This window comes from Elephas maximus, chromosome 8 (assembly GCF_024166365.1).
Source record: "Elephas maximus indicus isolate mEleMax1 chromosome 8, mEleMax1 primary haplotype, whole genome shotgun sequence".
Classification (NCBI taxonomy): Eukaryota; Metazoa; Chordata; class Mammalia; order Proboscidea; family Elephantidae; genus Elephas; species Elephas maximus.
This window is the reverse complement of record NC_064826.1, coordinates 40,035,769-40,049,595: the sequence shown is the minus strand read 5'-3', so window position 1 is coordinate 40,049,595 and position 13,827 is coordinate 40,035,769. Positions and strand designations below refer to the sequence as shown.

General features: G+C 36.7%; 1 pseudogene; it reads left to right on the top strand.

Annotated features, from left to right (window-relative positions):
- Positions 1–5,764: 5,764 nt before the first annotated feature.
- Positions 5,765–6,049, top strand: LOC126081564 (serine palmitoyltransferase small subunit A-like; annotated as a pseudogene).
- Positions 6,050–13,827: the final 7,778 nt, after the last annotated feature.

Sequence of the window (13,827 nt, the reverse complement as noted above, 5' to 3'; positions counted from 1 at the left end):
GCTCACCCTACAATGTGACAGCACACTCCTTCTCTCCACCCTGTATTTCCTGTGTCCGTTCAACCAGCTCCTGTCCCCCTCTGCCTTCTCATCTTGCCTCTAGACAGGAGCTGCCCACATAGTCTCATGTGTCTACTTCAGCTAAGAAGCACAATCTTCACCAGTATCATTTTATGTCTTATAGTCCAGTCTAATCTTTGTCTGAAGAGTTGGCTTCGGGAATGGTTTCAGTTTTGGGCTAACAGAGAGTCCGGGGAACACGACCTCTGGGGTCCCTCCAGTCTCAGTCAGACCATTAAGTCTGGTCTTTTTACTAGAATTTGAGATCTGCATCCCACTTTCCTACTACTCCATCAGGGATTCGCTGTTGTGTTCCCTGTCAGGGCATTCATTTGTGGTAGCTGAGCACCATCTAGTTCTTCCCATCTCAGGCTGGTGCAGTCTATGGCTTATGTGGCCCTTTTTGTCTCTTGGGCTTGTATTTTCCTTCTGTTTTTGGTGTTCTTCATTCCCCTTTGCTCCAGAGGGGTTGAGGCCAATTGATGCATCTTAGTTGTCGACTTGCTGGCTTTAAATACCCCAGATGCCACTCACCAAAGTGGATGCAGAACACTTTCTTAATATACTTTGTTATGCCACTTGACCTAGATGTCTCCTGAAACCATGGTCGCAGAGCCCCACCCCTACTACTCTGTCTCTCAAAGCATTGGGTAGTATTCAGGAAACTTCTTAGCTTTTGATTTAGTCCAGTTGTGCTGACTTCCCCTGTATCGTGTGTTGTCCTTCCCTTCACCTAAAATAATTCTTATCTACGACCTAGTTAGTGAATATCCCTCTCCCTCCCTTCCCACCCTTGTAACCATCAAAGAAAGTTTTCTTCTGTGTTTAAACCTTTCTTGACTTCCTATAATAGTGGCCTCATACAATATTTGTCCTTTTGTGACTGACTAATTTCACTCAGCATAATGCCTTACAGATTTCTCCATGTTATGAGATGTTCCATGTATTCATTGCTGTTCTTTATCGTTGGAGAGTATTCCATTGTGTGAATATACCATAAGTTATTTATCCATTCATCTCTTGATGGGCACTTGGTTGTTTCCATCTTTTTTGCTATTGTAAACAGTGCTGCAATGAACATGGGTGTGCATATATCTATTCATGTGAGGGCTCTTATTTCTCTAGGATATATTCCAAAGAGTGGGATTGCTGGATCATATGGTAGTTCTATTTCTAGCTTTTTAAGGAAAAGCCAAATGGATTTCCAAAGTGGTTATACCATTTTACATTCCCACCAGCAGTGTATAAGTGTTTCAGCCTCTCCACAACCTCTCCAACATTTATCATTTTGTGTTTTTTGGATTAATGCCAGACTCGTTGGGGTGAGATGGTATCTCATTGTAGTTTTGGTTTGCATTTCCCTAATGCCTAATGATGGGGAACAATTCCTCATGTATCCATTCGTTGCCTGAATGTCTTCTTTGGTGAAGTGCGTATTCGTATCTTTTGCCTATATTTTTAATTGGATTATTTGCCTTTTTGTTGCTGAAGTTTTACAATATTTTGTAGATTTTAGAGATTAGACAATAACTGGATTTGTTGTAGCCAAAATTTTTTTCCCAGTCTGTAGGCTGTCTTTTTATACTTTTGGTGAAGTCTTTGGATGAGCATAAGTGTTTGATTTTTAGGAGCTCCCAGTTATCTAGTTTCTTTCTGGTGTTTGTGAATTGTTAGTGATGTTTGTATACTGTTTATGCCATGTATTAGGGCTCTTAGCATTGTTTCAATTTTTTCTTCCTGATCTTTATTATTTTAGATTTTATATTTAGGTCTTTGATCCACTTGTGTTAGTTTTTGTACATGGTGTTAGGTATGGGTCTTGTTTCATTTTTTTTTTTTTTTTTTGCAGATAGTTATACTAGCACCATTTGTTAAAGAGACTGTCTTTTCCCCAATTAATGGACTTTGGGCCTTTGTCAAATATCAGCTGCTCATAAGTGAGTAAATTTATGTCTGGATTCTCAATTTTGTTCCATTGGTCTATATATCTGTTGTTGTACCAGTACCATGCTGTTTTGACTACTGTGGCTGTATAATAGTTTCTAAAATCAGGTAGTGTGAGGCCTCACACTTTGTTCTTCTTTTCCAGTAATGCTTACTTATCCAGAGCCTCTTCCCTTTCCATATGAAGTTGGTGATTTAATTCTCCATCTCATTAAAAAATGCCATTGGAATTTGAATCGGGAGTGCGTTGTATCTATAGGTCACTTTGGGCACAATTGACATTTTCACAATGTTGAATCTTCCTATCCATGAGCAAGATATGTTTTTCCACTTCTGTAGGTCTGTTTTGGTTTCTTGCAGTAGTGTCTTGTAGTTTTCTTTGTATAGGTCTTTTACATATCTGGTTAGATTTATTCCTAAGTATTTTGTCTTCTTGTGGGCTATTGTAAATGGTTTTGATTTGGTGATTTCCTCTTCGATGTTCTCTTTGTTGGTGTAGAGGAGTCCAACTGATTTTTGTATGTTTACCTTGTGTCCTGATACTTTGCTGAACTCTTCTATTAGTTCTAGTAGTTTTCTTGTGGATTCTTTAGGGTTTTCTGTGTATATGATCACATCATCTGCAAATAGAGATACTTTTACTTCTTTCTTACCAATTTGAATGCCCTTTATTTCTTTTCCTAGCCTAATTGCTAGGTCCTCCAGCACAATGTTGAATAAGAGCAGTGATAAAGGGCATCCTTGTCTGGTTCTCATTCTCAAGGGGAATGCTTTCAGGGTCTCTCCATTTAGGATGATGTTGGCTGTTGGCTTCGCATAAATGCCGTTTAGAGCCTTGTTTTTTGCCAATGCTTTCAGTTCAGCTTTCACCTCTTACTTCAGTACCAATTAACATCATAAAGTTAGGATTCACAACACATAGGAAAATTGCAGCAGATCATAAAATGGTGGACAATCACACAATACTTGGAATCATGCCTAGCCAAGTTGGCACACATTTTGGGGGGACACAATTCAATTTATAACAGACAACAACAGGTTTGTGTTTTTGGATTTATTTATCAATCACCAGGATAATAATTAATCCTTTAGAGATGAATAAAACATGGTCCTTGACTTCAAAGAGCCATCAAGCTGATAAACCAAAAACCAAACCCAGTGCCATCGAGTCGATTCCGACTCATAGCAACCCTATAGGACAGAGTAGAACTGCACCATAGAGTTTCCAAGGAGCGCCTGCTGGATTCAAACTGCCGACCCGTAGCACTTAACCACTATGCCAGCAGGGTTTCCATCAAGCTGATACAGGAGACAAATACCTCATATAGTTATGTGAATCAGAAGGAACACAGGCCTCAGTTTAGGCCTGGCACAGGATTGAAAAATAAATTCTGACTGAGTGCATCTGGAAAGGCTTCACAGAGAAAATGACATGAGTGTTTCATTAGGAGGAAATCTGATCCACTTAATCACATTTTCTCTTGCTATCCCCATTTCCCAAATTAGACTTCTCCCTCCTCTTTGAACACATGGTTATTACAGCCTCTTTCCTCCACATCACTACCCACAGCTCAAGATTGTGAACTGTAGGCTTGTTTCAATGATGTTAAGTCATTTAAAGCAATAAAACGCAAAGGAAGCAGTGCTGTGAAATGGAATGGCTACACCCATAAACAAGATTAGGAAATTGAGGTTCAGATGCCCATGTTCCTACAACTCATAGGTGGTGGAGAAAGAATTTAAAACCCAATCTCTCCAGATCCCTCTTGCTCCAGAGTGCAAGCTCATCTCATCCTCCAGCTCAGCTCTGTTCCTTCTTAATTACTTCTCTGCTCCCCTTTTACCCACGGAATAGAAATTGTTATCATGAAAAATAAATGTTTATTAGGCAAAGCATTTGGAAAATTATAGTCTTTGTTAAGACTATTTCAGATACGTGCTTCTCATATACAAGAAATTATTTAAAATACATGTGAAAAACAATCTCATTATTTTAAGTCATATCATGCAAATTAAGATCCATGTATTGGAACTATTCCTTTTGCAGAGGAGGTAGAGTCTCTGCAAACTGTTGTGTAAGCTACCTTTCCATAGGGAAGAGTTGCTCAATGCAATTAAGGAAACTAATTGATCAATGTAATACACTCATAAGTCTTAAGGTCATTAGTCACCATTCACTGCTTTCAATGTAACTTTTGATGCATGTGACATCTTAATACACAATCTAGTTTACTAATCTTTAAAGTTAAAATTAAGCTTCTAATCTAATGCACCTTGTTTTTATGAGGAAATGAAGCAAATCTTACAATTATGTTCTACTTAGATTCATGATATCAAGTCTTTAAATAGTTTTTACTTTACTGATATCCTTCTCTCTTCTTTTTTCCTTTTCCAATCCAGCCATCTCTTTGGCTGATGTTTTAATTCTACAAAGCGGGGGAGGCTTAATCTTCCCCTGACTATGATTAAAAAAAAAATCCCTCCCTAGGGACAAGAGAAAATTTTCTTGCCTTAGCTCAGTGGTAAATAGGAATCACTGAAAAGTGAGGAAATGTGTGAATGTAGAGAAAACCTTATTACCTGGAATATTTGATTACAGTTTTAAAAATGACCTTAAGTGCTAGCATGCCCAATAACTACAAAGAAGAGAAACTTTCCAATGTATCTGAAGACTCACTTAAAAAAAAAAAAAAAAAACCTTTACGGAACCTTAATATGCAAATAGAAATGAAAAGAGAGGCCACAAGCTACAGTCACGAAAGCAGACACTCTGAAGATTTTTCCTTGCTTTAGTATCTATCTCAATGGCGATGTGTCTCAAAAATTTACAATTTTTTTTCTCCACAAAAAATTTGGGAGAAAAGGAAAATAGGTGATGGGGGAAATTAGGCAGGAAATGATACCGCTAAACTTGTATAGCTTTTTCCGAGAAAATATAAGATCCTCATAGAAAAATGTCTAACTACACCTCTGAGCATGCTTACGGTCCAAGGAGCTCACAAACGCGCCATGGACAGAGGAAGGATTAAAAAAGCCCGTACCTTCCTGAGGCACTTGCAGAAGGCAAACGCGGCTCTGAATGGTCTCAGCTCACCAGTCTAGCCGCTAGAGTTCACTGGTGGTGGCCGGTGCAAGGGCAATGGCCCAGACAGCCTGGAAAAATGTTTTTTAGCCTGGATCATTCGGAGGAACACCCAGAGCCTCGCTCTGTTTATTAAATGCTCTGCTTTTCTAGCAGCTAAGTACCTTTCACCTATAGCACAATAAAAAATAAATAAAATAAAAACACAAAAAAAGAAAATAGTTGTCATTTTGGGAATTGGCTTGGTCAGGATTACACAGCTTCATTATCAGCAAAACCACAGCCAAACCCCAATCTCCGGACTCGGAGTCCAGTGTTCCCTCAGCTACATTTTCTGCTTCAAAGGAAGAAAACTGAAACTATAATTTGTGATGAAGAGATACGAGCTCTGAAGTATTCATAGGTTCATAAAAAGGCCTAAAAATTATTTTCGTACATACGGAGTCATAAATGCAATATAGTGAATGCTCATTAATTTGGATTTCGATGCTTTGTAATTTTTTATAATTTTGAAGAGGGTTATACAATGTTACTTTTGGAGTACCTATAAAGAAAAAATGTAATAAGCAAATTAATAGCACAAACGGGTTGCTAGAGGACCTTCTTAAAATATTTCCTAGAAGCAACTTCAATTACACTCAAATAATTTGTAATCAGACTGAGTTGAGGATCAGCGTCATGGCGGGAGGTGCATGGCAGGGGTGGCCCTGGCCAAAAAACCGAACCTTCTCCTTTTATGTTGAGTCAATTCGACTCACAGCGTCCTTATCACTGGCCTGGAAATAGATGTCCTCGTTCTACTACCAGAGGTTGCTCCATGGCCTCTACATGCTGGAGCCCCGGAAGCGGACTGGGTTCAATTCTATGCTGGTTTCCATTGTGGGAATGGCTGTGTACACGGCGTACGTCTTCATGCCACAGCACATGATGGTGATATTTCACTACTTTGAAATTGTACGGTGACCCAGATGTGACCAGGACCCAGAGATTCCTTAGGGAGGGCTTACCCTCCAAAGTTGGAATGGGACTTCATCAAGTGTCTTAAGAAACTACTAGATGTCAACATAACCAACCTTATGAATATAGACTAAAATTCATGAGTAGAACAGGAAAATCATCCTGATTTGTGTGTTGTGCTCTTTATTTTTAATTTTAAAAGAGACTCTTGTATAGCAATTTTTGCCTATTTTAACAATATAATCATTTGTGCTCTGGTATCAGTGTTTTCTTAACCTTTGTGACCGTTTCAATATTATCCCATGGAAGCATTTATTAATGTAACTTTGAGTACATGTTAATTGCCTTCTATTTCTAAATTCAAAGTCATTAGTTGGGCTTTACTCCTCTCGCTATTGTATGGCACACACATCAGTCTGGATATATTTCTACACTTGACCCAAGTTTTATAAGAAACAATACAAGATTTGGGTCAGGGCAAAGGGGAGAGAGGATATTTTCTTGAGCACTACTTGCAAAAGATTTATCTATAAGTTTGAGCTCAGGAGCACAGTTTTAGCTATCTAGACTCCACTCAATTTAACAGCTTTTGCTTTAAAACTATTAAAGTGTTTCTTAACAATGAAAAACAAATCCTGTTAAAGTTAAAATAAAGAAACATTTCACCTTTTAAATTTTTAATTCTTATATGGACTTATTTCCAGGAAACTTTCATGATGAGTCTTGTGACCAAAGTTTCTGAAGTAGTTAAGTAGCATTGTTATGTAATGCTTATATTCTGGAGAGTTTTTAATAAAAAGTAAATCAGTTTCCTCTGGGGGCCACTATGGACAGTGTACTTCCTTAAATTCAGGCTTATGATTGTGATGGGTGCTGTAAACGCATTTGCTCATTGCAGCAAGAGATGAGATGAATTGTAATTAAAAACTAGGGCAAAAAGTGTAAATTTGGTTAAAATCCTTTCATTCTTTGTATTTTTTAAAATTATTTCTATCCATTGCATGTAAAGGACTACATATTTTTTTTTATGTTAACTCACTAAATTCAAAGAGAAAATAATAATTTGTAATCACCTACTTTCCAGCAAAAACAATCATATGCTTATATCTTCATTTAAAAAAAAAAAATCTCCAAAAAGTTTTCAGAGATGACTTCGTCTACTTGATTCCAGATACTTTATCTGCATTAAATGCAAATATTCTAACCTTCACATATTTTAAAAAATTTAATTGATTTTTCTTCGAATATGCTATTTTAAGGATTTTTTTTTTTTTTTTTTTTACCATAATGAGTCTACAGTTTAAATTTTTATTTTTTATTTAGTCCCATCTCACCTTCCTCTGACCTTTCTTCCTTCTAAGTCTGTCGTGGACAGAATAGTGTGCTTTGGCCTCTACTGATCTGCCCTTGGAGTCCCTGGGTGTGCAAATGGTTAATGTGTTCGGCTGCTAATCAAAAGGTTGGTGGTTCAAGTCTACCCAGAGAAACCTCACAAGAAAGGCCTGGTGATCTACTTGCCTTTGAAAACCCTACAGAACCCAGTCCTACTCTGATGCACTTGGGGTGACCGTGAGTCAATATCGACACAAAAGCAACTAATTTTTAACCTCCCCCCTTGCCTTCTTTGTCTTTTGTTTCCTGTGTGCTTCCTGCTTTCATATTGCCCAATGCCTGCCATTATTCCCTGCTGGTGCCTGGGCTGCATTTAACGAGATAACCTTTCCTATCTCTATCCCCTCTCAGAATCAGTGACTCATTTCCTAAAGCCTGTTCTTTCTGAAAAATGAATATGGGTGAGGGCAAAAATCCAAGTTCTCCTAATGTATGAATTAGGCTAATATTTACCTCTCTAAAGTCACCGGATATATTAGCTCAATTAAGATTTTAAAAGCACATGCTCTTAAAACTTTCTTGGTGATATTGTTGGAATACTTGAAAAGCCCTTGGACTCTTGATTTTGGTTAGGTAATCCTTGAAATGACTTGATTTACAATGGATGAGACTGTTTTGCTACAACGTGGAGCAAACATGGTTGATTTTTCTAAGTGGGGAAAATATTTTTCTAATTCTTCCAACAACTCTTTCTCCCATCACTCACTTTGTGTGTGGCTTATCAGGCCTTTTCCACTTGTGAAAGTTTTAAGAAATAGAGGACTAAGAGGAATTAGGCAGAAATGTGTTATTTTCTTTCAAATTCAGGTCACTTCATAAATTCAATATGACAATCAACACGTTTTGCAAGTTTACAAGAGAGTATTTAGCACAGGAGACTAGTGTTCACCTAATAATCTGATTTTCAAAGTAGTTTTCAAGGGGAAAATTAAAAAAAAATGTAAAGCCACCAGTGTCTTAGCTGCCCCTCTAAGTGTTTCTTCATCTGTAACATGCAGGCAATGTATTACTATATTTCAAAGAATCGTTCTGAGAAATTACATAGCAGGATGCCTGGAAGAAAAGACTTCCTCTGTGTATGCTGGTTCTGCTCTTTTCCTTTAACACATACACCCTACACACACACACACACACACACACACACACACAGAAAAGTATATCTGCCTGTATTTACTTGAAAATGTTTATTTTATGTACACTTAGTGCTTCTTCTTGTATCACTTGTATTTTAATTTATAGTAATGATGTTTGTATCATGCTTTCTTTCTACTTTATGACAAAGAACATATCTGCTTCTATTGCTATATTTTTCTACATATTTTTACTCCTAAAAGAGGTCTTCACCATTTTAATCTGTCTTTGAAAAGTGTGTTTGTGTTTACATAACCACAATACCACAAGTGTATGTATGGATGGTTATGTGGCTATGTGAAAGCGGAGACAATTTCTCATGTACTCCCAAGAAACTGTATTTTGTATCTTTTCAAGACACTTAACACACTGTTAAGACCCATGAGGGCAGGAACTTTGGCTTGTCAATCTGTTGAATTCTTATTGTTAATTTTTATCTTAAGGCTAGCGCATAAGGTTCTCGATAAATATTTATATAGAAGGAAGGAATACAAAACTGAATGAAGAAAGAAAAATACCCTATACCTAATTGAGCATAACCAGCTTTTTAAAATAAGTCTTGGCATTTAGCAATACCTTGTCAGTTAATGGAGCCCTGATGGCATAGTGGTGAAGAGCCTGGCTGTTAACCACCTAGGTCAACAGTTTGAATCCACCAGTTGCTCCTTGGAAACCCTATGGGGCAGTTCTACTCTGTCCTATAGGGTCACTGTAAATTGGAATCAACTCAGCAGCAATTGGTTTATGGGTAATCATCTTTCTGGTATTCTTTGTTTTCAGCCAGGATCTACCTGACATCAGCAATTATATCTCTTGTTTCATGTCCTCTTCTGAATTCAGCTAGAATTTCTGGGAGTTCCCTCTAGATGTACTGCTGCAATAGCTTTTGAATGGTCTTCAGCAAAGTATTACTCGCTTGCTATATTAATGATATCGTTTGAGAATTTCTACATTCTGTTGGATCACCTTTCTTTGGAACGGGCACAGATATGGATCTCTTCCAGTCAGTTGGCCAGAAAGCTGTATTCCAAATTTCTTGACATAGATTGAGCACTTCCAGTGCTGCATCTGATAGTGGAAACATCTCAGTTGATATTCTATCAATTCCTGAAGACTTGCTTTTTGCCATTCCCTTTACTGCAGCTTGGACTTCTTCCTTCAGCACCTTCAGTTCTTGATCATATGCTACTTCCTGAAATGGTTGAACACTGACCAATTGTTTTTGGTACAGTGACTCCGTATAGTCCTTCCATCTTCTTTTGATGCACTGGCAAAAAACAAGGCTCTAGGAATTGATGGAATATCAGTTGAGATGTTTCAACAAACGGATGAAGTGATGGAAGTGCTCACTGGTCTATGCCAAGAAATTTGGAAGATAGCTACCAGGCCAACCGACTGGAAGAGATCCATATTTATGCCTATTCCCAAGAAAGGTGATCCAACTGAGTGTGGAAATTATCGAACAATATCATTAATATCACACGCAAGCAAAATTTTGCTGAAGATCATTCAAAAGCAGCTGCAGCAGTACATCGACAGGGAACTGCCAGAAATTCAGGCCAGATTCAAAAGAGGACCTGGAACAAGGGATATCATAGCTGATGTCAGATGGATCCTGGCTGAAAGCAGAGAATACCAGAAGTACGTTTACCTGTACAAAGGCATTGGACTGTGTGGGTTATAATAAATTATGGATACCATTGCAAAGAATGAGAATTCCAGAACACTTAATTATGCTAATGAGGAGCCTGAATGTAGACCAAGAGGCAGTCCTTCAGACAGAACAAGGAAATACTACGTGGTTTAAAGTCAAGAAAGGTATGCATCAGGATTGTATCCTTTCACCGTACTTATTCAATCTGTATGCTGAGCAAATGATCTGAAAAGCTGGACTATATGAAGAAGGCAGAATCAGGGTTGGAAGAAGACTCATTAACAGCCTGCAATATGCAGATGACACAAACTCACTTGCTGAAAGTGAAGAGGGCTTAAAGCACTTACTGATGAAGATCAAGGCCACAGTCTTCAGTACGGATTAAACCTTGACATAAAGAAAACAAGATTCCTCACAACTGGACCAATAAACAATATCATGATAAAAGGAGAAGTTGTAAAGGATTTCATTTTACTTGGATCCACACTCAATGCCCATGGAAGCAGCAGTCAAGAAATCAAAGGATGCATTACATTGGGCAGGTCTGCTGCAAAGGATCTCTTTAAAGTGTTGAAAAATCAAAACTGTCACTTTAATGAGTAAGGTGTGCCTGACCCAAGCCATGGTGTTTTCAATTGCCTCATATGTGTGTGAAAGCTGGACGATGAATAAGGAAGACAAAAGAAGAATTGATGCCTTTGAATTATAGTGTTAGTGAAGAATATTGAATATACCATGGACTGCCAAAAGAACAAAGGAATCTGTCTTGGAAGAAGTACAGCCAGAATGCTCCTTAGAAGCAAGGATGGTGAGACTTTGTCTCACATACTTTGGACATGTTATCAAGAGGGACCAGTCCCTAAAAAGGACTTCATGCATGGTAAAATAGAGGGTCAGTGAAAAAGAAGAAGACTCTCAACAAGATGGATTGATGACGCAGTGACTCCAACAATGGGCTCAAGTATAGCAATGATTGTGAGGATGGTGCAGGTCTGGACAGTGTTTTGTTCTGTTGTACATAGTGTTGCTATGAGTGGAACTGACTTGATGGCTCATAACAACAACTATTCTCACCCATGAACGTGTTATATCTGTACATTTATTTGAGTCTCATATATATTTCAGTTAAGTTATATATTTTTGTAGTTTTTTTTTAATATGGTATTGCACGTATATTTTTTAGTTCATATCTAGATACTTTATATTTGTGTGACTATTGTGAGTGGGATCTTTTATATTTTCTATTGCCTGCTGGTGAGTTGGAAGCTTTATTCTGATGTTCTTGAGTTCAACAACTTTCTCACACTTTGCAGAATGATTCTTTTATTTGTCTGAGTAGATCATATATTCTTTACATCATTTATTTCCTTATTCCTTCACACCATTGATTTCTACATTATATTTTACTGCAAGATAATAATAGAGGGGAGCTTAGCGATTTTTTAAGAATTCTTAGATAGTTCAAAAGTTACACAATAAAGAATCTTATATTTTAAAGAAATTGTACCTATGTCTGCCATGTATACTTGTAACTATAATTATCTTTTGTATTTCTTTTCTCTAATTTATACCTTGTTGAATTGAGAAAAGCATCTTTATGAAGTGACTTAGTGTTTTCTATCATTGCCCTCTAGGATAAGAACAATCTAATCTTCTAGAAAGTAGAGATGGAGTAAGAAAAAAATATACAGGTGAAACAGGGTTCTTTTAAAACAAAATAACAACAAAAAAAATTAGTCTATTTTTAATAATACATTGTTATTGCATTCACAGGTTTTTATTTTTCCCTATACTTTTAAGATATTATGAGGCTTTTTGTAGAATAAGTTTGGCCAAATAATGGTGGGTTGATATAACCAAAATGATATGGCCAAATAACGAATGAGTCCTTTGGCCATGAACAGAATTATGGTGATGCCCAGTTTTTTATAGAACAAGTACAGTTGATGAGAATTTCTTTTTATTTCCCTAATATGTAAAAGATATTTACAAGCACCTCACCTTATATTGAAAACACTAGCTGTTAAATTGTCTCTTAGCGTTGTTTGTAAAGAGCAATCATAAGCCAGATTTTGTGTGTGTTTTTTTAAGATTATCTTCTTTTAAATTAAAAAAGTCTTATTTTGTATAGTATATGTGTTGCATGCTTTCTAGTAATTTAACATTTTTTATGATGACTGATTTATTTTTTGTTTATTCATTACTTGACAATTCATAGTGTATTTACATGACTATTCTGCTCAGCTTATCGCTTCCATTTTATGTTTTTCCTGTCTTGGGCCTGTAATCAATGAGGCCTTGGTTCCATTTATAGGAAATGATATTTAGAAACCAAGATTAGGAACTGTGAGATCATTGCTACCATGGTATTTTTTCTTCTAGGCCAATTCAGAAAACAAAAGATTATGTATATATATATCCATTTATCTATCAATCAATCTGTCTATCTACTTTAAAACCCAAAACCAGAAGTTCATAATAATCTCTCCAACTCCAATTCAATACCCTTAGTTTCATCTAAGACATTCCCTTTTTATTTAAGTAACTATCTTCTACAGTAGTGAGATATTACTCATTATCCTCAGTATATTTATTCATTTTTTTACTCATTTTTTTCCCTCCAACCACACACAAGAAGTATTTTCAGAGTTGCTAGTCCATTGAGGAAAGAAAAAACGTTCTAACTGAAGCTCAATGTTTCTTTAGATTGATTGCAGATTCCAACTGCCAACCTTTTGATTAATAGCCAGGCTCCTAACCACTAGCACCACCAGGTCTAATACTCCATATAGTAAGTACAAAGTTACTTGGGCTGGTTTTTGTTTTTGTTTTCCTCAAATATGGTTACATTATTGATTTGGAGATTGTTTAGGTTCGTACGTTTCTGTTTGCATTCCATTCTGGGTTTCTTTTAATTGTTGTTATTTATTTTCTCATCCTGTTGACATAATTTTTTTAAGTATGTAGAACTTACCATAGTTTCAACCTTGGAAATTTTATAAAAAGTTCCACTCACTCTACCCACCAATACTTCCACCCCAATCACACCTACCACTTGGCATTAAATCATTATTTTCTGATTTATCCCCTGTTTATTTATTTTACAATAGGTAAGTAGATGTATGAAAATTTAAAAATTTTCCTCCTTATTTCTTACATAAAAGTTAGCATGATATGTGAAAAAACACTTTGGTTTTTTCACCTAACATTGTATACTGGAAATCTCTCCACATGAGTTCATATAGAGATGTTCATCAATCTTTTAAATAGCTGCCTAGAACTCCATTGTATCTTAGTTTAGTCAACCTGTCTTCCAAGTATGGGCTCTTAGATTGTTTTCAATATTTCATAGATACAAATAATGTTGCAATGTATTTTCTTATTTTTAGTGTGAATCTTCAGGGCAAATCTCTAGAAGTGAAATTACTGGATGAAAAGATATTTTCAAATCTCCCACCATAAGAGGTGTCCACATTGTATTTCTCCCACAATGTGTGGGTGGTCCTGATTCCCTACAGCGTTACCTGCAGAGTATATTGTCAAATGTGTTTTTTGTTTTTACCAATCTTGATAGGTGAGAAATGAGATCTCAGTGTGGCTTTAATTT